This window comes from Phoca vitulina, unplaced genomic scaffold, assembly GCF_004348235.1.
Source record: "Phoca vitulina isolate PV1807 unplaced genomic scaffold, GSC_HSeal_1.0 scaffold300, whole genome shotgun sequence".
Lineage (NCBI taxonomy): Eukaryota > Metazoa > Chordata > Mammalia > Carnivora > Phocidae > Phoca > Phoca vitulina.
This window is the reverse complement of record NW_022589987.1, coordinates 2,900-28,262: the sequence shown is the minus strand read 5'-3', so window position 1 is coordinate 28,262 and position 25,363 is coordinate 2,900. Positions and strand designations below refer to the sequence as shown.

Below are 25,363 nucleotides of genomic sequence, written 5' to 3'. Positions count from 1 at the left end.
GGCTCCATTCTCATCACCTAATCACCTCCCAAAGTCCTTAACCTTCAAACACTATCACAGTAGGGGTTAGGTTTCAACATATAAATTATTGGGGGGGATACAAACATTCAGTCTAGCTAAATAATTGTGCCTGTTTTCATTGGAGCTTGTTGTGCTTTAGCAGTATGTGATTACAGAAGTATGTGTGAGATGCTTTAAATTAGGTAAGAGACTTAATTGAAAGACTGGCTTAGCACCTTTTTAAGTGATTGCTCTTAAGTTAAAGTCTGTTGTATTTTATTCAGACTTCCTGTTTTGAAAAGTAGGAGGGTTAGTATTGAACCATACGGCAGAGATTCCGTTAGAGGACTTTGAGGGAATGAGGGACAGAGACTTGAATTTAGAGCCTTTTCAGGGATCTTGATGATATCTTACCTTTGTATAAGATTAAATCTATCACAGTCTGAGTGTATAGGTTATTGTGCCTCAACTTGCTAACAGTGAGGAAGCAGGAAATCCATCAATTGCTTTTGAGTGGGGAGTGATTAATAAAATAAAACTGGACCCAGACTGTGATACATTAGCAGTTGTCATTATTTTTGTCTTTTAAATCCTTGGATTAGGGGTGCCTTGGTGGCTTAGTCCATTAAGCATCTGCCTTCGGCTCAGTTCATAATCCCAGGGTCCTGGCATCGAGCCCCACGTCAGGTTCCCTGCTCAGCAGGAGAGTCTGCTTCTCCCTCTCCCTATACCCCTACCCCACTCTCTCTCTCTCTCTCTCTTTCTGTCTCTCTCTCAAATAAATAAAATCTTAAAAAATGCTTGGATAAAGTCATATCAAGTGTGTGGGGGGTAGGGGAGGGAGGGGATGGTGTTGTAGGTAGCTTGGCATGGGAAATTGGTTTCTAGCATAGGAATTTTCTACTTCAGAAAAAAAAGTTTCAGACAAATGGTATTCTGATCTGGTATACAGAGTGAGTGGAAAATAATTCTGCATTTCTTTTTAAATGTTGAAATAAAACATATCACCATATTCCCAACATCGTTATATTAGGGAGTTCCAGATTGTTTAGACGAATGAAAACAAGAGGACCAGATTGCCAGATGTTAGGATTCTAGCTTCAAAGTCTTCTAGAATACCTATGGTAAATAAGTTTGGGTTGTTTGATTAGTTTTGGTATTTTAAGATACCAAAAGCAGGCAGTTATTTTAGTGTGACTCTAAGCATAATTGGCATATTTCAGGCATTTACAACTTAGGCCATAGTAATCTTTAATTTGAAAGTATATGAAGGCTATACAAAATATGGCAACCAGCTGTTTGCTTTATTTTCTCTGATGACAGAAGAAGAAATGAATTGAAGCTGGTACATGATTTAAGGCTTTTTTGACTGAACATTTAAAAACCATTTGGAATGGTTATGGGTTCTTTCCTGTAAGTCTTCTATGAGTGGAAAAGATAATCAAAACTTTAGTATAGACATGGACGTCCTTAAATGGAGCAATGATTTAGGTAGCCTCTAGACGTATTTAACATGTATTGCAAGTATATATTCAGCAAATAATGGATAAACCAGCAAGTTCTAGAAGCTAGTTCTTTTAGAACTTGTCACATATAGAACATAAATTATAAGTGAAGTCCTGGATTTAGAGGGATTGAAGACAAACATGAAAATAACATTCTGTGTAGTAACAATGGAAGTGCTATAGGAAGTAGTATGTAATTCCCAAAGGAATAGTTTCAAGGAGGATCACTGAGGGGTATAAGGTTCCTGAAGGTTCATGAAGAAGGTAATCCTTGAGCCAAGTTTTGAGGGGCCCATCTTGTCAGGCTGAAGATATTGAAAAGGCAGCCTGGCAGAAAACAATATATGGACAAAGTTATCATGAACCTTACAGGCAGTTTTCAAAAATTTCATTGTGCCTTATGAAAATTCATTTTACTTACAAATTTTTTCTCCTCAGGTTTGTTCTAATACTTTTATTTTCTTAATTCACTTGCCTGACCAGCCTAGGAGAAAAATAAGGCAAGTGTATTAGTCACAGGGCTGTAGCTTATGGAATAGTGACTTTGACTCTAGAAATAGACTGGCCTATTCCACTGAGTTTTTCATTTAATTCCTTTCTGTTCCTTAAACTTGGAGAGGCCACGGAGTTCTAATCAGGAAGTTTCTTTTTCTTTTCTTTTAGGGTTTGAGATATTGAAGTAAGTCATTAGATTAAAGCAATATTTTTGTGAATCACAGCATGTGAAAATAAAGCATCTTTATTAAAAATGTCTAAAGCACATTCCCATTTTAACTTGTGAATATTAATTAACCATTCTTCTACCTTCTGTAATTGTGGTCTATAGTACTATTATTACATAGGATTGTTATTAGTACCAATTTAATCTTCATAATGGTCTTGAGGTAAGTATGTTATCTCCATTTTACAGATGCAGAAACGTGTCTTGAGAAGATAACCTGGCCCATTGTTAATGTGGCCAACAAGTAGCACAGGTCATTGACAGCATTCTGACAGCAAAACCTGAACATGTGGTCTATAAGGACTTGTGTGCTGCTTGTGAAATTGCCTTGATGTTTCTGTGCTCTGGGAGGGTAATAAATCAGGATATTTGGAACTAGGACTATCCTGGAAAATCCAGGACCTGTGTATAGCCATCACCAAAGTACATTTTTTCCCTCATGTGAGTCAAAACCAGCTTTCACCAGGAAACATTCTCTTACTAATTTATTTTTGAGTCCATCAATCCAATCTTGGCCTCCACTCTAATGCATATTCTTAGAACCTAAGGTCATTGAAGGGGGAAAACTTTTTAGCTGTATACCTTCAGAATGCTCAGTGAATCACTTCAGTTTGGGAGAAACATAAACTGAGTGCTATAGTTCAGCTCAGTAGCTAGTGATTGAAGCGTAACTTAAACTGGACAAAGGTACAAAAGATTGATGGGTAGACTTGCAGCTCACAGCCCCTGGGCACCTGGATTGCTCAAATGCTTGGCCTATAACCTGGAGCACAACTTGTACCTCTTATCACTTTCTCAGGTTTCTTCATATGGTATAGGACAAGGCTGCTGGCTGCTTTGGGGTCACATCCTTGACCAAGTTGGGAAGAAGAGAATCTTTTCCAGTAACCTCAAAAAAAAAAAAAAAGATGGCTCGGTGAGAAGGCCAGTGAAGCTGCATTGTAAGTGCCTCCTCTATGGCTGAGTAAACACTGGAAAGAGACATATACAATGATTACTAACAGTGTAAAGGGATCTGTGGTAGAGGTATTGTTACATTCAATGGATAAAATGGAAATGTAGTATACTGAATTTCCCCTTAAGCTTATGCCTACTGTCTGATTTACTTTAGATATCATTAGCATCTGTGATGCAGTGATGATTAGTATGATAAATAATTTACATACTCATTTAGCAGTCATTTTAATGAGTACCTCTGTGAGGGGAGCACTGTGCACTGAGGTGATGAGATGATTAGGCACATGTCTCCTGCTATTGTTCTAATGGAAGGAGTAGAATATACTGGAGACATGATGGCTTCACAGAAGGAGGTATGTATGTGGAGGTATTGGGGGATATTTCATGGACGAGAAGAGCATTGATCTGTGACAGAGTTGGAGAGACTGAAGGGAGTGGAGAGGTGATTTCCAGCAAAGAGTGCCATGGATGCAGTTATGGTGGTGGAAATGTGCAGGCTCTGTTGAGTGTGTGAAGGGGGAGAACAGATTGATTGGGGGAGTGGAGGGGATGGATGAAAAGTAACGTTGAAGGCCAGGCTAGCCAGTTTCTGAACTTGGGCTCAGGCTTTCATGTCATCAGATTTGTGGGAGAGTTTCTCTCATCACAGCCTGAGGTACTGGAGAGCAGGGTCTTTCTTGCTCATCTTGTATCCCTGAGGCCTAGCAGAGTGTCTGCATGCACTGGGCACTCAATAAATGTTGACTGAAGATAAGAACATCATATTTCTGTCATTTATATTAATTAGAGGGTTCTAGTCCCTAAAGAATCTGAGTATGGATGAAATTTAGAGAAGCAAAGGACCAGTCAAATGTAACCAGAGCAGTGAGTGACAGGCCTGAGAAATGCTCCGTTACCTGAGGGAAGGAAAGACCTCTGAAGAAACAAATGGGCAAATATTTGATAGAATGAGCCCTGAGCCTCACAGTGCTTGCTAACTAGCCAACTTGGTTAAAACTTTCTATCTGTTCCTCAGACTTGAGCATCCCTGAGTCACTATCTCTTCTGAATGTATGTAAATTCCTGGGTGCAAAAGCATTTACATTCTTCAAGTATATGGCTTGAGCCGTTGGGATTTATTCAGATACTCAAGAAAACTCCCCTTTGCATTCAGTTAGATATCTTATTTGTTCCCCAAATTTTTTAAATGATACCCCAAACAAATACTATTTAGAAACTTTCCAGGGGGAGTAGCCCAAAGATGTATGGTGGCATGCATTTACTTTTTTAGGGAGTAAAGTTTCAAAATGAATAAATAAAATTCATAAGCATGGTGTATCTAAAGAAATGAAAAATTGAGCAGAGCAGCAACAAGAAGGAAAAGTGGTTTCTGAGGGGCTGGATAGTAAAACAATGAAGCAATGAAACACTTGTGTTTTAACCACTTCAATCGCTTCCTTTTAAAGTTCTATTCAAAGTATAGTCAATCCTCATTATTCAGATTCTGTATTAACAAATTCCCCTCTTTCCCCAAATTTATTTGTAATCCCCAAATCAATGCTTGTGGTGCTTTTACAGTAATTTGTGGACATGTGTAGAGCAGAGAAAAATTTGAGTCGCTTGACGTGTAAGTTCTCAGCTGAGGTCGAACAAGGGCCCATTCTGCCTGCTTGTTCCAGCTCTTTACACTGTAAATAAGTGTGTCCTTTCTTGGTCTACTTAATGCCATGTTTTTCACAGTTTTGTGCTTTGTGTGATTTCACTGTATAAAATGGCCCCCAAGCGTAGTTCTGAGGTGCTGTCTAGTGTCCCTAAGTGCAGAACAACTGTGATGTGCCTTACAGAGAAAATTCATGTTAGATCAGCTTTGTTCAGGTATGAGTTATAGTGCTGTTGGCCATGAGTTCAATGTTAAAGAATCAACTATATATATTAAATAAGGTGTTTTTAAGCAGAAACACACATAAAATAAGGTTGTATACTGACAGGAATCAATCCTGTATTTCCCCTAGAAATAGTGGTTCAGTATTTGCTATTCATTGTTTGTGGTGACTTTATTGAATGATAACTACTATGGATAATGAAAATTGACTATATTTCTCTTCTTGCTGGGATCATCCTGGGCTTATGTAGTTATTTAGTGGGGTTTTTTTTTTTTTTTTTGTAACTTTTATTTTGACAGAATTTCAAACTTACAGAAAAGTTGGAAGAATAGTGTAACGAAGTTTCTTATGGTGGAACTGTAAATAGGTTAAATAGTGTCCTCTACAAACTCCTGTCCACCTGGAACTCCAGAAGGTAGACTTATTTGGAGATAGGACCTTTGCAGATGTAATTAGTTAAGATGAAGTTCTACTGCATTAGAGTGAGCCCTAAATCCCAGTGACTTGTGAGAAGAGGAGATACACAGAGAGACACGTAGGAGAGAAGGCCACAAGATGACAGAGGCAGAGATGGGAATGATGCAGCCACAATCCAATGAAGGCAAGGATTGCTGGGAGAAAGAGGCCAGGAAAGATTCTTCCCTGGAGCCTCCAGAGGGGCTAACACCTTCATTTTGGACTTCTTGGCTCCAGAATTGTGAGAATAATTATGTTGTTTTAAGCCACTGAGTTTGTGGTCGTTTGTTACAGCAATCCTAGGAAACTAATATAACCCTTTACTCCATTTCACTAGTTTATTATTTTTTGCCTCTCTCTCTTTCTTTTCATCTTTCTCCCCCTCCTCTCCCTCTTTCTCTCCCCATGCATGTGTGTATCAATTTTTTTTTCTGTACCTCTACCCCTAAATATTTATTTCCAGAATAAGGATATTCTCTTACACAAGCATAGTATAATTACAAAAATAAGAAATTAAAAACTGATACAATATTATTACCTAGTCAGCAGTTCATATTCAAATTTTATCAATTGCCTAATAATGACCTTTTTTTCCTCTGGTCCAAGATCCAGTCTAGGATCATACATTTCATTTCCTTTCCATGCCTCTTTAATCTTCTGTTAATCTGAAACAGTTCTTCAGACTTTCTTTGTATTTCTTGACCTTGTCATTGCTGAGGTGTACAGTCCAGTTATTGTGGTCTTGCCTGATATTTTCCCCAGTTTAGATTTAGGTTATTTCTCTCTGGTAGGAATACCACAGAAATCTTGTGTTCTTTTCAGTGCCTCCAATCAAGACACACTTGATGCTGGTTACTTGATTAAAGGGGTGTCTGGCAGGTTTCCCCACTTTAAAGTTACTGTTTTTCCCTTTGGAATTAATAAGTAATTTGTGGGGAGATGCTTCATGAGCATGTAAATATCCTCTGCATCATTAGACTGTCACCTACTAGTTTCAGCTTTCATTGATAATTTTCTAAATCCACTGTTTATATCAATGTAGACTCATATGCCTATTTTATTCAATAGGTTATAATCCTTTACTGTCATTATTTATTTGGTGCAGGAATGTTCCACATTTGGCCAGTGAGAGGCCATTCACGCAGGCTCATGTGTCCTTATGACATGTTCTCATTCCTTGAGTGCTTTCTTACTGTTTGGTTCAGGATATTTCAGGCTCATCTTGTACTTCCCTGTCCTGTTCCCCCATGTCACCCATTCGTTTACAGAGCTGACCTGGGCTGATTTAATGCATTAAAGAGTATTCTGGAGTTAAAAAAAAAAAATTGGCTCAAAAGAGACCAAATGTTATCTTCCTCTTTATTTACTGTTCTAGTTAACAAAGCGAGCTTCTTCAGAGGTGTCAGGGGAAACTGCCACTAGTGGAGGGTAAATACCGTCTTGAGGATAGATGCTTCCTTTTGTAGTCCTGCCCTGCCATAGGAATTTCTACATAAAGAGGAATATGCTTAGGGCTCTTACATATTAAAATACCATCTATGTTATGGCTGAATTTGTTTTTTGGATTTGTTCCCTCTGTTCTAGTTACGGAAGTTTTACTGGTGTATTTTAATCTTAATTCATTTCTTTTTTAACCACAATGATGTTGATGAGGGGTTTTTTTGTATTATTCAGGTGATCAACTTATAGTAGTTGACCTTAATTTGATTTGTGATACAAATCTAAAAGATTTTCCTTAAATAAAATGCAAATTTAAAATCTTATGAAATGAATGCATGTTGTAGACATTTGTAAAAAAAAAAAACAAAACTTATACAAAAACATTTGGAGAAAATAAATCAGTGTTATCACTGTTGCTAGATAAAACTCCTTCACTCACATTTTCTTCCCTTGAGTATCTTAAATACACTTTTCTGTTTTTTTTTTCTGGCATAAAGTTGCTGTCAACATCCTATGATAAGGTAATTTTTATTCATTTGTAAGTCATTTATCCCTTTCCCTAGATGTTCAAAGCATTTGTTTAAAGATCTGTTTTATAGGATATATCTTGGTTTTGATTGCTTCTGGGTTGATATTACCAGGTATGTGGTGTGCTTCAATATGCAGTTTCCTTTTTTTTTTTTTTAAGATTTCAGGAAAGTTTTTCTGGAATTGCAGTTTTTAATATTTGTTCTGTCCCATTATCTTGGTTTTCTTCTTCTTCAGGGATTGCTATTATCTCTGTGTTGGATCACAAGAGAGACTTGATTGATCACTCTGTTTCTCTTGAATACTTTTACTTTCTTCATTGGAGGTAGGTGAACTTTAAAATTTCCTTCTTATTACTTTTTTAAGATATCTGTGATAGCTACTTGCTTTTGGATTCCTTCCAGTTTAGTCTTTTTTTCCTGAGCTGATTTTTTTTCCATGTTGAGAGAATATTTTATTTTTTGTTTCAAGTTTTTATTTAAATTCCAGTTAGCATACAGTGTAATATTAGTTTCAGGAGTAGAATTTAGTGATTCATCACTTACATACAATAACCCCAGTGTTCATCACAAGTATTCTCCTTAATCCCCATCACCCATTTAACCCTTTCCTCTACTTACCTCCCCTCTAGATACCCTCAGTTTTTTCTCTGTAGTTAAGAGTCTGTTTTATGGTTTGCATCTCTCTCTTTTTCTCTTCCCCCCATGTTCATCTGTTTTGTTTCTTAAATTCCACATATGAGTGAAATCACGGTATTTGTCTTTCTGACTGGCTTATTTCACTTAGCATAACATACTCTGGCTCCGTCCATGTTGTTGTAAATGGCAAGATTTCATCCTTTTTGATGGCTGAGTAACATTCCATTGTATGGATATGTGTGTGTGTGTGTGTGTGTGTGTGTGTATATATATTCATTCCATTGTATGTACATTGTATATCATGTATATAAACCACATCTTTATCCATTCATCTGTGGATGGACATCTGGGCTCTTTCCTTCAGCTGATTTTTTAACTTTATTCTACTGCTTAAGTTTTGTTACTTCATTTCTGACTTTTTGTAATCTAAATATGTTGTCTTATATTGAAATAATAGGCTACACTTTTTCTGTTCTATCAACATGTCTTTAGTATGCTTTCTTTGTGTGTTGGAATGTTATTCTCCATTCTGTTTTTTCTAATTATGACTTTGTACTGGATTTAACCTTGATCCCTTTCTATTGCCTATTTTTATGTTATAGTTTCTGTGCATTTTTAGAAGAAGGCAGGATTCAAAATAGCTTTGATAATTTCTGTTGTTTTCTTGTAGTTTGCAAAAATATGGCCATATGTTTATTTGTTATTTAGATATTTTCTGGCTCAGTTCCCTTCCTCCACTCCATCTGGACCTTTTCTTTTCTTTGTCTCTACCATCCCTGTGCTGCTGAGCAGATTCCACTGCCAGCAATTTCTCTGCAGTGTGAGGCCCAGTCCAAGAAGGTAGTCCTGGCTGACCAGTGCTAAATGTCCTAGACTGCTCCTACTCCTTTGGATCTTCTTGGGTGGAACCCTTGTCCTCATCCTGTTTCAGGTACCATTTCATTCTCAGCTTGCCTGCTCCACTTCCTAGTGAACACCACATGTCTATGTACTCAGATCCTCCTTTGCTCCTTCACTTCTCTCAGGTTTGCTCTCAGATAGAATCATATGCAGGACTTTTGGAGGGTTGAATATTTGTCCTTACCTATTTGTATTTTGGAATTTGTTCTCTAATTGTACATGTTTATGTGCTTTCTTGTTACTTTTTTTTTTTTACATGGGGATTCAGAGACATTCAAAACATATGCCTTCACCATTGCCATTCCTGGGTTTCCACAGGAATGTCAACGTATATTCAATGAAGTTTATTTGATTTTTGTTTTTCATTTTTTTTCTTTAAAAACCATCTCTACAGAGACATAGAAATTGGGATGTAGAATACCCATCCTTTCCAAGAGGGAGTCCACTGAGGTTCAGAAGAGCAGGTCTCAGGACAGTGGGGGCAGCTGCTTCCCTCTCTGAAGCATGGCTCAGATGTGGAGAAGGATTTCAGGACACTTCTGAGACTCTGGTAAAGTAATTATAAAATTGTTTTCCTTGAATGCCAAAGGATACTTAGATTCCTGAGTGTTTAGGCCACTGTAATTGTATTTCTTTGGAACTCCCTACCTTATTTCAGGACACAGTAATTGGCACAGTCGTCTTTTTTTTTTTTTTTAAATCAGAGAGCGAGAGAGAGTGAGCACAAGCAGGGGGAGTAGCAGGCAGGGGGAGAAGCAGGCTCCCCGCTGAGCAAGGAGCCTGATGTGGGGATGTGGGACTGGATCCCAGGACCTTAGGATCTTGACACGAGCCGAAGGCAGCCGCTTAACTGGCTGAGCCACCAGGCGTCCCGGTACAGTCTTCTTTTTTCAACCTTGAATTCCCTTAGTAATTGTGGCAAGTTAATAATCACCTCTTTATGCCAGGCCCAACCTTTGTACTTCTTTGTAAATGTAGGATACCTACTGAGAAGTTTCTTAGAAGATGAAATCTTTGAGCATCCTACTCTTCACAAGAAGTACATTTATGAAATGCTTGTATACTCAGGATCTTTTGGCAACAAGATATTCTGGTTAATATTTGTATATATGCTAATTTTGAAATACTTATAGATATGTACAAAATGGAATACTGTTACAAACTCTTAATGGTTAGTTCTCTGTTTAGATTCTGGTAGAACATAAAAATACATTTATATATGTATGAGGAGTATGTGCTTTGGGAATACTTATTGGTAAATATAAATAAAAGAGAGGCATATTTTAAGGAGGGTATAGTTTAAGGTTTTGAGTATTTTACAAAATATTTTTGGTTTTAGCCCTTGTTCACATAAATTACTACATTATCATTATTATTATTATTGTCATCTTCCTGCAGTCATTAACAGCTGAAAAGAAGATTGTTACAGAAAAGCACCTCGAATTATCCCCTAGACCTAAGAAAGGTAATATTTTGTTGATTTCTTGACAGAAATGGTATAAGGCTAATATATCTTTCTTTGATTTATTTACATAGTTTGGGTAGACTGTATATTTATGGTTTAAAAACATCAAAGTGTAAAAAGGTAATTTTTGAGAAATCTCTCATCTTTGTCACTATTTACCCCATTTTTTTCTTGCCTCCTATCGATAATTATTAAAATTTTTTATGTGTCCTTCCTGGGTTTACTGTTATCAGCAGAGCTCAGTAGGTTAGCTTAGGCTCACAGGTCCAGGATTTTAAAAAATTCTGATTTGGGAAATAACAGTTATGACCTATGATAAAAGGACTATACTGTTTCAGGCAATGAAATTCTTACTTGGTGAATTAGTTAGGGAAAGCTTTCAGATACAGATAGTAGGAAACTTTTTTTTTTTTTAAGATTTTATTTATTTATTTGACAGAGAGAGACACAGCGAGAGAGGGAACACAAGCAGGGGGAATGGGAGAGGGAGAAGCAGGCTTCCTGCCGAGCAGGGAGCCTGATGCGGTGCTCGATCCCAGGACGCTGGGATCATGACCTGAGCCGAAGGCAGACGCTTAATGACTGAGCCACCCAGGCGCCCCGATAGTAGGAAACTTTTAGAGTGTTTGAAGAAATGGGGTTGAATTTATCTCCTGCAATAAGAAGTTCAGGGAGTCAGATGTGTTCCGAGTTCTGCAGCCTTAGTGCGGAGTTTGTTCTTGCGGTCATGAGGTGGAAGCTAAATTCTCTGGGCCTACTTCTCAGGAAGACTGTAGGTTCTAAGGATTTTCTCCAGGTATACTTTTCTTCTGGGAAGTAATTCCATCCCAAGGACCTTTACCTTTGGCCAGAACCTGTTATATAGGGTCACCTCTACTAAAGGAACTTCAGTGAAGTTAAAGATTTTTAAATATCTATGTTGTTGTTAGTAAGGAAGAAAAGGGGGTATCAGGGCGGCTGCTGGCTCTCCTGCTACACTCAGTGGGTAAGCAGGGAAATTCAGTGCTTGAGACCTTAGGGATCTCCTTTGCCCCTAGGGGTCCTGACTGTGTGATCTTGGGAAAGAAGCTAAACACACTAAGCCTTAGTTTCTCCATCTGGGAAATGCGCATAAGAATGTGTGGCTCATTGGGTTATTGTTAACAAAAAGAAAGTAATAAAATGTCTATTTCAAAGGCTTGCACTTAGTAGTTGCTTAATTGATGGCAGCAAATGCTGTTATGTCCGATGGCAAAAAGAGCTATGTGAAAGCTTGCTAAAAATTCTGCGGAGTGGGAAAACTTTCTGTGAATAAGAGCTATATAATTATTTAAAAAAAATTTTTTTTATTATGTTAATCACCATACATTACATCATTAGTTTTTGATGTAGTGTCCCATGATTCATTGTTTGTGTATAAGACCCAGTGCTCCATGCAGAACGTGCCCTCTTTAATACCCATCACCAGGCTAACCCATCCCCCCAACCCCTCCCCTCTAAAACCCTCAGTTTGTTTTTAAGAGTCCATAGTTTCTCATGGTTTGTCTCCCCCTCCGATTACCCCCCTTCATTTTTCCCCTCCTGCTATCTTCTTCTTCTTCTTCTTTTTTTTTTTTTTTTTTTAACATATAGTGTATTATTTGCTTCAGAGGTACAGGTCTGTGATTCAACAGTCTTCAACACTTCACAGTGCTCGCCATAGCACATACCCTCCCCAGTGTCTATCACCCAGCCACCCCATCCCTCGCATCCCTCACTACTCCAGCAACCCTCAGTTTGTTTCCTGAGATTAAGAATTCCTCATATCAGTGAGGTCATATGATACATGTCTTTCTCTGATTGACTTATTTCACTCAGCATAATACCCTCCAGTTCCATCCACGTTGTTGCAAATGGCGAGATTTCATTCCTTTTTTTTTTTCTTTGATAGAAGGATTTTTTTTATTAGGTAAATTTACTGGCCTTTCTGGCAATAACAATATTTAAATTTGATTTCAAAACCTTTTTACAAACACACACAAATTCTAACCTGAATTAAAAATGTACAATAAATTTAAGACTAACGTTTATGCCTATTACAAAATAGCTAGTGAAAGATGAAGCACAAGATTCTTAATAAAATTATTGTGTTTTTACCAAAGTATACTCTGAAATTCTGAACCAAGATTAAGTAGCTGAAAATACTGTTTATTTTATTTTTTTTCATTTTTGGCTCAGAATATCTATTGAATGCCTCTGCATTAGGGTAGGACTCAGAAACTGCAATCATATTGTAAGCAAAACAATGTCTTTTTCTTCAGCTTTTGTAATTAGTAATAATCATAGACTTCTATGAATTTAAGAGATATTCTATACATGTTTCTTTACACAGAAGAGGAAAAGCGTATATTTTCTTTGACGACCCCTGCTCCCACTTTTTCTTTTTTGGTATTATGTTAATCACCATACGTTACATCTTTGGTTTTTGATGTAGGGTTCCATGATTCATTGTTTGCGTATAAGACCCAGTGCTCCATGCAGAACGTGCCCTCTTTAATACCCATCACCAGGCTAACCCATTCCCCGCCCCTCCCCTCCAGAACCCTCAGTTTGTTTTGCAGAGTCCATAGTCTCTCATAGTTCGTCTCCCCCTCCGATTTCCCTCCCTTCATTCTTCCCCTCCTGCTATCTTCTTTTTTTTTTTTTTAACATATAATGAATTATTTGCTTCAGAGGTAGAGATCTGTGATTCAACGGTCTTGCACAATTCACAGCGCTCACCATAGCACATACCCTCCCCAATGTCTATCACCCAGCCACCCCATCCCTCCCACCCCACACCACTCCAGCAACCCTCAGTTTGTTTCCTGAGATTAAGAATTCCTCATATCAGTGAGGTCATATGATACATGTCTTTCTCTGATTGACTTATTTTGCTCAGCATAACACCCTCCAGTTCCATCCACGTCGCTGCAAATGGCAAGATTTCATTCTTTTTGATGGCTGCATAATATTCCATGGTATATATATAGCACATCTTCTTTATTCATTCATCTGTCGATGGACGTATAGGCTCTTTCCACAGTTTGGCTATTGTGGACATTCCTGCTATAAACATCAGGTGCATGTACCCTTTCGGATCCCTACATTTGTATCTTTGGGGTAAATACCCAGTAGTTCAATTGCTGGATCATATGGTAGCTCTATTTTCAACTTTCTGAGGAACCTCCATATTGTTTTCCAGAGTGGCTGCCCCAGCTTGCATTCCCACCAACAGTGTACGAGGGTTCCCCTTTCTCCGCATCCCCGCCAACATCTGTCATTTCCTGACTTGTTAATTTTAGCCATTCTGACTGGTGTGAGGTGATACTTCATTGAGGTTTTGATTTGGATTTCCCTGATGCTGAGCGATGTTGAGCACTTTTTCATGTGTCTGTTGGCCGTTTGGATGTCTTCTTTGGAAAAATGTCTGTTCATGTCTTCCGCCCATTTCTTGATTGGATCATTTGTTCTTTGGGTGTTGAGTTTAAGAAGTTCTTTATAGATTTTGGATACTAGCCCTTTATCTGATATGCCATTTGCAAATATCTTCTCCCATTCTGTCGGTTATCTTTTGGTTTTGTTGACTGTTTCTTTTGCTGTGCAAAAGCTTTATATCTTGATGAAGTCCCAATAGCTCATTTTTGCCCTTGCTTCCCTTGCCTTTGGTGATGTTTCTAGGAAGAAGTTGCTGCGGCTGAGGTCGAAGAGTTTGCTGCCTCTGTTCTCGTTTAGGATTTTGATGGACTCCTGTCTCACATTGAGGTCTTTCAACCATTTGGAGTCTATTTTTGTGTGTGGTGTAAAAAAATGGCCCAGTGTCATTCTTCTGCATGTGGCTGTCCAATTTTCTGAACACCATTTATTGAAGAGACTTTTTTTCCATTGGACATTCTTTCCTGCTTTGTCGAAGATTAGTTGACCATAACATTGAGAGTCCATTTCTGGGCTCTCTATTCTGTTCCATTGATCTATGTGTCTGTTTTTGTGCCAGTACCATACTGTCTTGATGATGACAGCTTTGTAATAGAGCTTGAAGTCCAGAATTGTGATGCTGCCAGCTTTGCTTTTCTTTTTCAACATTCCTCTGGCTATTTGGGGTTTTTCTAGTTCCATACAAATTTTAGGATTATTTGTTCCATTTCTTTGAAAACAGTGGATGGTATTTTGATGGGGATTGCATTGAATGTGTAGATTACTCTAGGTAGCATTGACATCTTCACAGTATTTGTTCTTCTAGTCCATGCGCATGGAACGTTTTTCCATTTTTTTGTGTCTTCCTCAATTTCTTTCATGAGTATTTTATAGTTTTCTGAGTACAGATTCTTTGCCTCTTTGGTTAGATTTATTCCTAGGTATCTTATGGTTTTGGGTGCCATTGTAATTGGGGTCGACTCCTTAATTTCTGTTTCTTCTGTCTTGTTGTTGGTGTATAGGAATGCCATTGATTTTATATCCTGCCACTTTACTGAATTCCTGTATGAGTTCTAGCAGTTTTGGGGTGGAGTCTTTTGGGTTTTCCACATAAAGTATCGTATCATCTGCAAAGAGTGAGAATTTGACTTCTTCTTTGCCGATTTGCATGCCTTTTATTTCTTTTTGTTGTGTGATTGCTGTGGCTAGGACTTCTAATACCACGTTGAATAGCAGTGGTGATAGTGGACATCCCTGCCATGTTCCTGACCTTAGGGGGAAAGCTCTCAGTTTTTCCCCATTGAGAATGATATTTGCTGTGGGTTTCTCATCCATGGCTTTTATGATATTGAGGTATGTATCCTCTATGCCTAACCTCTGAAGAGTTTTGATCAAGAAAGGATGCTGTACTTTGTCAAATGCTTTTTCTGCATCTATTGAGAGGATCATATGGTTCTTGCTCTTTCTTTTATTAATGTATTGTATCACACTGATTGATTTGCGGATGTTGAGCCAACCTTGCAGCCCATGGATAAATCCCACTTGGTCGTGGTGAATAATCCTTTTAATGTAGTGTTGGATCCTATTGGCTAGTATTTTGGTGAGAATTTTTGCATCCGTGTTCATCAAGGATATTGGTCTGTAATTCTTTTTGATCGGGTCTTTGTTTGGTTTGGGGATCAAGGTAATGGTGGGCTCATAAAACGAGTTTGGAAGTTTTCCTTCCATTTCTATTTTTTGGAAGAGTTTCAGAAAGATAGGTATTAATTCTTCTTTAAATGTTTGGTAGAATTCCCCTGGGAAGCCACCTGGCCCTGGGCTCTTGTTGGGAGATTTTTGACGACTGCTTCAATTTGCTTAGTGGTTATAGGTCTGTTCAGGATTCTGTTTCTTCCTGGTTCAGTTTTGGTAGTTGATACATCTCTAGGAATGCATCCATTTCTTCCAGATTATCTAATTTGCTGACACAGAGTTGCTCATAATATGTTCTTATAATTGTTTGTATTTATTTGGTGTTGGTTGTGATCTCTCCTCTTTCTCTCATGATTATGTCGATTTGGCTCATTTCTCTTTTCTTTTTGATAAGTCTGGCCAGGGGTTTATCAATCTTGTTAATTCTTTCAAAGAACCAGCTCCTAGTTTCATTGATCTGTTCTACTGTTCTTTTGGTTTCTATTTCATTGATTTCTGCTCTGATCTTTATTACTTCTCTTCTCCTGCTGGGTTTAGGCTTTATTTGCTTTTCATTCTCCAGCTCCTTTAGGTGTAGGGTTAGGTTGTGTACTTGAGACCTTTCTTGTTTCTTGAGAAAGGCTTGTATTGCTATATACTTTCCTCTTAAGACTGCCTTTGCTGCATCCCAAAGATTTTGAACATTTGTGTTTTCATTTTCATTGGTTTCCATGAATTTTTTTAATTCTTCTTTAATTTCCCGGTTGACCCATTCATTCTTTAGTAGGATGCTCTTTAGCCTCCATGGATTTGAGTTCTTTCCGACTTTCCTCTTGTGATTGAGTTCTAGTTTCAAAGCATTGTGGTCTGAAAATATGCAGGGAATGATCCCAGTCTTCTGGTACTGGTTGAGACCTGATTTGTGACCTAGGATGTGATTTATTCTGCAGAATGTTCCATGGGCACTAGAGAAGAAAATGTATTCTGTTGCTTTGGGATGGAATGTTCTGAATATATCTGTGAAGTCCATTTGGTCCAGTGTGTCATTTAAAGTCTTTTTTTCCTTGTTGATCTTTTACTTAGATGATCTGTCCATTTCAGTGAGGGGTTGTTAAAGTCCCCCACTATTATTGTATTGTTGTCAATGTGTTTCTTTGCTTTTGTTCTTAATTGCCTTATATAATTGGCTGCTCCCATGATTTGGGCATAGAGATTTACAATTGTTAGATCTTCTTGTTGGATAGACCCTTTAAGTAGGATATAGTGTCCTTCCTCATCTCTTATTACAGTCTTTGGTTTAAAATCTAATTTGTCTGATATAAGGATTGCCACCCCAGCTTTCTTTTGGTGTCCATGAGCATGGTAAATGGTTTTCCACCCCTTCACTTTCAATCTGGGGGTGTCTTTGGGTCTAAAATGAGTCTCTTGCAGACAGCATATCGATGGGTCTTGTTTTTGTATCCAATCTGATAGCCTGTGTCTTTTGATTGCGTCATTTAGCCCATTTACATTCAGGTTTACTATTGAAAGATAGGAATTTAGTGCCATTGTATTGCCTGTAAGGTGACTGTTACTGTTTATTGTCTGTGTTCCTTTCTGGTCTATGTTGCTTTTAGGCTCTCTCTTTGCTTAGAGGACCTCTTCAATATTTCTTATAGGGCTGGTTTCGTGTTTGCAAATTCCTTTAGTTTTTGTTTGTCCTGGAAGCTTGTTATCTCTCCTTCTATTTTCAATGACAGCCTAGCTAGATATAGTATTCTTGGCTGCATACTTTTCTCATTTAGTGCTCTGAATATATCATGCCAGTCCTTTCTGGCCTACCAGGTCTCTGTGGATAGGTCTGTTGCCAGTCTACCATTGTAGGTTACAGATCTCTTCTCCCGAGCTGCTTTCAGGATTTTCTCTTTGTCTCTGAGACTCGTAAGTTTTACTATTAGATGTCGGGGTGTTGACCTATTTTTATTGATTTTGAGAGGGGTTCTCTGTGCCTCCTGGATTTTGATGCCTGTTTCCTTCCCCAAATTAGGGAAGTTCTCTGCTATAGTGTACCTTCTGCCCCTCTCTCTCTTTCTTCTTCTTCTGGGATCCCAATTATTCTAAGTTGTTTCGTCTTATGGTATCACTTATCTCTCGAATTCTATCCTTGTGATCTAGTAGTTGTTTATCTCTCTTTTTCTCAGCATCTTTATTTTCCATCATTTGGTCTTCTATATCACTGATTCTCTCTTCTGCCTCATTTATCGTAGCAGTTAGAGCCTCCATTTTTGATTGCACCTCATTAATAGCCTTTTTTATTTTGACTTGGTTAGATTTTAGTTCTTTTATTTCTCCAGAAAGGGTTTCTCTAATAACTTCCATGCTTTTTTCAAGCCCAGCTAGTATCTTTAAAATCATCATTCTGAACTCTAGTTCCGACATCGTAGTAATGTCCATATTGATTAGGTCCCTGGCAGTCAGTACTGCCTCTTGTTCTTTTCATTGAGGTGATTTTTTCCGTCTTGTTGTTTTGTCCAGAGGAAAATAGATGAATGAGAGAACAAAATGCTAACAGGGTAACAATGTCCCCAGAAGATATATACTAAACAAATCAGAAAAGACCTGAAACCGGGGGAAAAGAAAGGGAAAGAAAGCAAAAAGAAAAAGGAAAAAAAAAAAAGGAAAAAGAAAAAGATAACAAAACAGAACAAAACAGAAAAAACAGAATATGATCAAATATGATCAGGCTGGTGCATAGATCAGTGCCACACACTAGATTTTGGGTGTATTTCGGTCTGTTAGAAGAAAGTGCCTCCCAATATTTTAAAGAAAGAAAAACGTATATATGTACAAAAATAAGGGTTAATACGATGAAGGGATGGAATTTGACTGTAAAGATGAAAATTATAAAAGATTTTTTAAAAGGAATTGATAAGTTGTTTGAAAAAAGAAGAGAATTTAAAAAAAAAAAAGAAAAAGGAAGGGAGAGAATGTGATCAGGCAGGAGACTAGAACAAAGCCATACACTAGAGATTTAGGGTATATTTTGATCTGTTAGAAGAAACTGTATCTCAAAATTTTAAAGAGAGATCAACTTAAATATATATGCCAAAAATAAGGCTAACTACTCTGAAGGGATAAAATATGACTCCAAAACTGAAAAATAAAAATGTTTTTTAAAAAAGGGATCGATAAGATGTTGGTTGAAAAGGGGAAAAAGAAAAATTCAAAAAACAAAAAAGTTAAAAAAAATTAACTTTTAAAGACTTAAGAATCATGGTAAAAAAGCGAGAATTCTATGTGTATTATTCCCCTAGCGCTGGAGTTCTTCCGTTCTCATTGATCGGTAAACTTGGTGTTGGCTGGCTGTTCTTGCTGATCTTCTGGGGGAGGGGCCTGTTGCCATGGTTCCCAAATGTGTTTTCCGGAGGCGGAATTTCCCCGCCCTTGCCAGTCCAGGGTCTCGGGAACTTTTTTTCCCTGCAAACTTTCCCTTCAGCTTTGGAGGATGAGAGTGAAAATGCCGGCCTCCCAATATCTGCCCCAGAGGAGCCGAGAACTTGGGGCCCCACTCCTCAGTGCGCCCCCAGAGAAAAGCAGTCAGTCACTCCCATCTCCCTGGTCTCCGGCTGCACTGTGTGCTCTCCCGGCCTGTGACCCAGCGTTTCTATCTCTGGCACGTGACCCCGTGTGGAGTCTCCAAACACAGCAGATCCCTGCTATGGGCTCCCGTGCCGCTCCTCCCGGGGGAGGAAGGGGAGTCTCCCCAGATCTGCCGCTTGTTGGGTCCCTGCTGGAAGAGCAGTGGCCCGTCTGTGCCGTGGATAACGGTTTATGGCAACCCCGAGCTGAGAGCCCACTCCTCTGCTCCGTCTCTGCAGCCGGCTTCCCCCCTCTGATACCTGGGAGCTCTGCTGCACTCAGGCACCCCTGGTCTTTCTGTGACCCCCAGAGTCTTGAGACCACACTGTCCCACGAGGGTTCCACTCCCCGCTGAGCCACTGGAGTGACGTCCCTCAGCGGAGCCGACTTCTAAAAGTTCCGATTTTGTGCTCCTCTGCTCTATCGCTTTCCAGAAGCAGCCGACGGAGGCCCCCTCCCCCGCCGTCTATCTTCCCGAATATCGCCTTGGATTCACTTCTCCGCATGTCCCACCTTCCAGAAAGTGGTCGTTTTCTGTTCAGAGAGCTGTTGCTATTCTTTTCTTCGATCTCCTGTTGAGTTCGTAGGTGTTCAGAATGGTTTGATCCCTATCCAGCTGAATTCCTGGGACCAGATGAAATCCAGATCTCCTACTCCTCCATCATCTTGCTCCTCTCCCCAAATGGAACTCTTTGGAGGACTGGCGGCAGCCCTGGTTGTCAAGAGCTATATAATTGTTTCACTAATATTTAGGGGGTTCTTTTTATGAAAAAGAAAAATAAAATTTCCCGTTTTTTAAATTCATAAAACACTATGTTATAAACTGGCACACATCTTTTGTTATTCCATAATATTTGGATGGACCTGCAGAATTTAACTTTTCATGTTATTATTGCCAAATGATGTGAGTTTCAAGGATTAATTAATTCTGATTTCTAAACTGTCATAATGTATGTAGAAATGATTTTCTTTTATAAATGTGGCTGTTATCTTTTTCTGGTGATTTTAAGCAAGTATAGCCAAATTTAACTTGAAGAAAAAAAGAAATACAAAATAAGCTGTGATTTTGTGTTTAATTACAGAAAGATCTTTTGGGATGGTTTCCCTGTGCCAATATATGTTCGACCCACCCAGCTGTACTTTGTACTCCATAGAATGATCAATACATTCTGAAATGCTGAAAGAACTTGTATCAGTGTATAATTACTTTATTTACAGCATAAGTGCTTGCTAAGGCAAGAAAGTATTGTTAATAATTTAACAAAAACTTGCAAACAGAAATTGATTGGAAGGAGGGACTCAAGGCATTTCCTAGAACTGGTTCATATTTAAAATAGTAGCTTCCCCTCCCCCCCCCTTTTAGAGAGGGAGAGAGAGGGGTGGGGCAAAGGGAGAGGGAGAGAGACAATCTTAAGTAGGCTCTGTGCCCAGTGTGGAACCCGACATGGGGCTTGATCTCACGACCCTGAGATCATGACCTGATCTGAAACTAAGAGTTGGACACTCAACTGACTGAGCCACCCAAGCTCCCCAATAGTAGCTTCTAAAGTATTAGTTTAAGACATAATATTAACACAAATTTTAGGGTGTGGAAGTAATATTTTTGTGAGAGCTGGGAAGCAGAAGTGGCGGAACATACTTTTGGAGAGTGTGCACAAAAGGGGAGATATGTCTCCATGTCTCTATTTCCTCATCTGTAAGGCACTGTAACAAGAGAAGATTGAATAGGGGAGGAAACAGGCAATGGGAAGGACTGGGAGAAGGAAGACAAAGGAAGATATATACTTGAAAATAAGAGCCTGGAACCTTTGTAGATGATTTACTTTAAAAAGCAGAACTTAAAAAAAATATTTATATACTTAACCAAACAAAGTGAAACTATAAAATAAAAAGGAACTAGTGTTTAATTATTTTTCCCTAAATGCCCTACAGACTATTTTCTTAAAATTTTTGTTATTGAGGTTAGAAATCTCCTGCTCCTTGAGAGGCATCGCTAAATTTTTTTTGTTGTATTTGTTGAACTGCTTTTCTCCTCTTTGGACCATTGGTTTCCTAAGGGCAGAGCTTTCTCTGTTGCTCTTCTATATATCCTTAGGTGTATTAGTTTGCCAGGGCAGCCATAATAAAGTACCAGTAATAAAGTATGCAAACTGGGTAGTGTGAATAACAGAAACTTACTATCTCACAGTCCTAGAGCCTAGAAGTCCAAAATGAAGGTATTAGCAGGATTAGTTCCTTCTAGGATCTGCTCTAGGCTTCTTTCCTTGGCTTGTAATGGTTGTCTTTCTATGTGTTTCTTCATACTTGTCTTCACTCCCCACATGTGTCCAGATTTTTCCTTTCCTATAAGGACACTTGTCCTATTAGAATAACTTGATCACGTCTGTAAAAACCCTCTCTCCAAATAATCACATTCTGGGATGCTGGAGTGTTAGAACTTTAACATATGAATGACTTTTGGGATAACACAATTCAGCCTGTAATGCCACATGCTAGCACAATGCCTGGCTTACAAAGGGCGCCCAGAAATGTTTACCTGTTGTAGCTATATTCATAGTCTAGCTGATGTCCTTCCTAGAATTTCATTGGAATGGGTCTTGATTTCAAGGCCACCCTTTTCAGCAAATAAAACGAGTTACTAAAAAATTCCTGGTAGTGGTTTTATCTACATAAATTATATAAAGTGTCTGTAATTCATGGGTTTATGAATTCCATGAATTCATTATGTAATCTGTAAATAGCGATAACTTTACTTCTTTCCTGTCTTAGTCTGATCAGACTAATAGACCAATAGACCAGTAATAGACCAGTAATACCATAGACTAGGCAGCTTTTAAATGGCAGAAATTGGTCCAGTATATTCAGTGTCTGGTGAAGACTCACTTCCAGGTTCATGACTGTACCATCTTTCTGTGGACTCACATGGAGGAAGGGGCCAGGAATTTCTCTGGGTCTTTTTATATAGAGCACTAATCCCATTCATGAGGGCTCCACCCTCATGACCTAATCACTTCCAAAGTCCCTACCTCTTAATCCCACACACTGGGGACTAAGTTTCAGCACTGTGAATTTAAAGGGATATAAACTTTCTATCTGTGGTATTCCACTCCTTCATTTTCAGTTTACTCTTCCAGATGCATAATAATATAAGGGACTGATATGATAATGTCTTTTGCAAGTAAATACACAGCTTAGTTTTTATTAGCTATTTAAATCAATATGGATGAAGTTTAGTTTATTTTTAATTTTATATTTTGAAGGTAGACAAGTAGTAATTCTGGACCTTCATGGCACCAAGTAAGTGTTCAGTAAATGTTTATAATTATTTTGTTTTTGTGCTTTTGTAAGTGCTGTTTTTTCAGACATCATTTTTTCAGTGAATCTGTTTTCCTGATCAACAGAAAGTGGAGCATTTCCTTTTTTGTGTGCCACTGTTATACCGTGACATACCTCGAATATAATATTTAATTTTTCTTTTCATGATTTGTGCTGTCTTTCAGACCACGCATTCCATAGAACTTGAATTATAATATCTAACCTCTTAATCTCATTGAAATGTGTCTAAGATACTTTTTTAAGTTTTAGCATTATAACTCAATTATAAATATAAGCAAAAAAAGTGATTTTTTTTTAGGTGTATATTCCTTTTCTGATCAGTATCAGTAAAGTTTCCTGTTCACTTCCTGTTACATCAAGAAGGAGTAGCCCCGTTCTTTCTAGGTTTCCTATTATAGAATGGCTAAAATAAAAAGTGGTGACTACACCAAATGCTGTCAGTGATATGGAGAAACTGATACATTGCTTGATGGGACTGTAAAATGGTACAGTCACTCTGGAAAAGTTTGGCAGTTTCATATAAGACTAAACATGCAATTACCATACAACCTGGCAATTGCCCTTTGATATTTATCCCAGAGAATGAAAATTACATTCATATAAAACCCTGTGTGCAATGTTCATAGCAGCTTTATTCGTAATAACCCCAAACTAGAAACAACACAGATGCCCTTTAGTGGGTGAATGGATAAACTATGGTGCATCCATATCATGTAATACTACTCAGTAATAGAAAGTATTGAGAAACAGAACAACTTGGATGAATATTGAAGGAATTATGCTGAGTAAAAGAAACCAATCCTGAAGTGTCACATAGTATGATTCCATTTATATATCAATCTTGAAATGACAAAATTACAGAAACGCAAAGCTGATTCGTTGTTAGAGGTTAAGAATTGGGGTAGGCGGGGTGGCTATGACATGGCTTTAGAAAGGTAATGCAAGGTGTCATCATGGTGATGGAATTGTTTTGTGTCTTGTAGATACCAGAATCAGCATTCTAGTTGTGATGTTACACTATAGTTTTGCAAAATGTTACCATTGAAGGAACTGGGTAAAACATACAAGGGCTCTCTCTATTGTTTTTTACAACTGGATGTGGATCTACTATTACTTCAAAATAACAAAATTAGTTAAAAAAGAGTTTGTTGTTAAGTGTTTTTAAGCACATTACTGCTACTAGGGCTCCTAATATGGCACAGGAGGCACACAGAAGCATTCCTGTTGTACATAAGTATTGGTTTTGTGGTTTGTTTTGTGTTTTGTCTTTTTCTTTTGGTTTCATCAAATATTCTAGGAAGTTATAATTCTGTAATTAGTTCAAGGTTTTTTTGTTTTTGTGTTTTTTTTGAGTTTTCATTTGGCCTACAGTCATTTTCCTTGTTTTTTTTTTTTAACTTAATTAGTTCTTCTGTTTCTTCTTAAAATTTGGTTTTTGTTTTTTTTTTTAAGATTTTATTTATTTATTTGAGAGAGAGAGCATGAGCGGGAGAGCCAGAGGGAAAGGCAGGCTTCCCACTATGCAGGGCTCGATGCGGGGCTCGATGCAGGCTCAATCCCAGGACCCTGGAATCATGACCTGAGCTGAAGGCAGACACGTAACCGACTGAGCCACCCAGGCGCCCCCTAAAATTTGGTTTTAATTCAAAGAATCTTAGGTTGCACAAAGAACTTTAGGCAGGATGATCTAATATAAGACATTGTTTTCACTATCATCAGAATTTTGTTATTTGTGACTTTTGCAGAGTAACATGCATAAAATCTCATTCTGACAAATAACTATATCAGTTGATTGTGTTTATATATATTCTTTTTCTTTAACAGAAACTACTGCATCTAAGAGTACCGGTGAGCTTATAGATATAACATGGAGTTCCAGTGAAAGTGATCTGTCCGATGAGGATAAAACACTTTTTAAATCACAGAGACATAATGGACATGGTTCTAGAATAGACAGGTTATATCCAGAAGATGGGGCCAGTGAAGGTAAACTGATAATTTGGTAAGAAATCCTCTTTCTGGTATATATTGGGTTCAATATTGGAAAAAACTTCATTCCTTTTCTAACAGTATTAGTGATAACTGTACTGAGTCCTTTCCTCTAGGCTCAGCCCTTTAGAAACATTTTCTTTTTTTTTATTATGTTATGTTAATCACCATACATTACATCATTAGTTTTTGATATAGTGTTCCATGATTCATTATTTGCATATAAAACCCAGTGCTCCGTGCAGAACGTGCCCTCTTTAATACCCATAACCAGGTTAACCCATCCTCCCACCCCCCTCCCCTCCAGAACCCTCAGTTTGTTTTTCAGAGTCCATAGTCTCTCATAGTTCGTCTCCCCCTCCGATTTCCCCCCCTTCATTCTTACCCTCCTGCTATCTTCTTCTTTTTTTTTTTTTTAACATATGATGTATTATTTGCTTCAGAGGTACAGATCTGTGATTCAACAGTCTTGCACACTTCACAGCGCTCACCATCGCACATACCCTCCGCAGTGTCTATTACCCAGCCACCCCATCCCTCCCACCCCCCACCACTCCAGCAACCCTCAATGTGTTTCCTGAGATTAAGAATTCCTCATATCAGTGAGGTCATATGATACATGTCTTTCTCTGATTGACTTATTTCGCTCAGCATAACACCCTCCAGTTCTATCCACATCGCTGCAAATGGCAAGATTTCATTCCTTTTGATGGCTGCATAATATTCCATTGTGTGTGTGTGTGTGTGTGTGTGTGTGTGTGTGTGTGTGTATATACACCACCTCTTCTTTATCCATTCATCTGTCGATGAACATCTTGGCTCTTTCCACAGTTTGGCTATTGTGGACATTGCTCCTGTAAACATCG

At 38.3% G+C, this 25,363-nt stretch overlaps 1 long non-coding RNA gene across 2 annotated transcripts; it reads left to right on the top strand.

Moving 5' to 3' along the window:
* The first annotated feature begins 1,023 nt into the window (after nucleotides 1-1,023).
* Nucleotides 1,024-24,611, top strand: LOC116629146. Of its 2 annotated transcripts, XR_004298705.1 has the most exons (6): nucleotides 1,024-3,167; nucleotides 7,707-7,794; nucleotides 8,900-9,038; nucleotides 9,402-9,557; nucleotides 10,406-10,472; nucleotides 24,333-24,611. It is a non-coding gene; the product is annotated as an uncharacterized LOC116629146 (long non-coding RNA). The 2 variants fall into 2 exon arrangements; XR_004298706.1 differs by lacking the exons at nucleotides 7,707-7,794; nucleotides 8,900-9,038 and having other exon boundaries at nucleotides 1,030-3,167; nucleotides 24,333-24,580.
* Nucleotides 24,612-25,363: the final 752 nt, after the last annotated feature.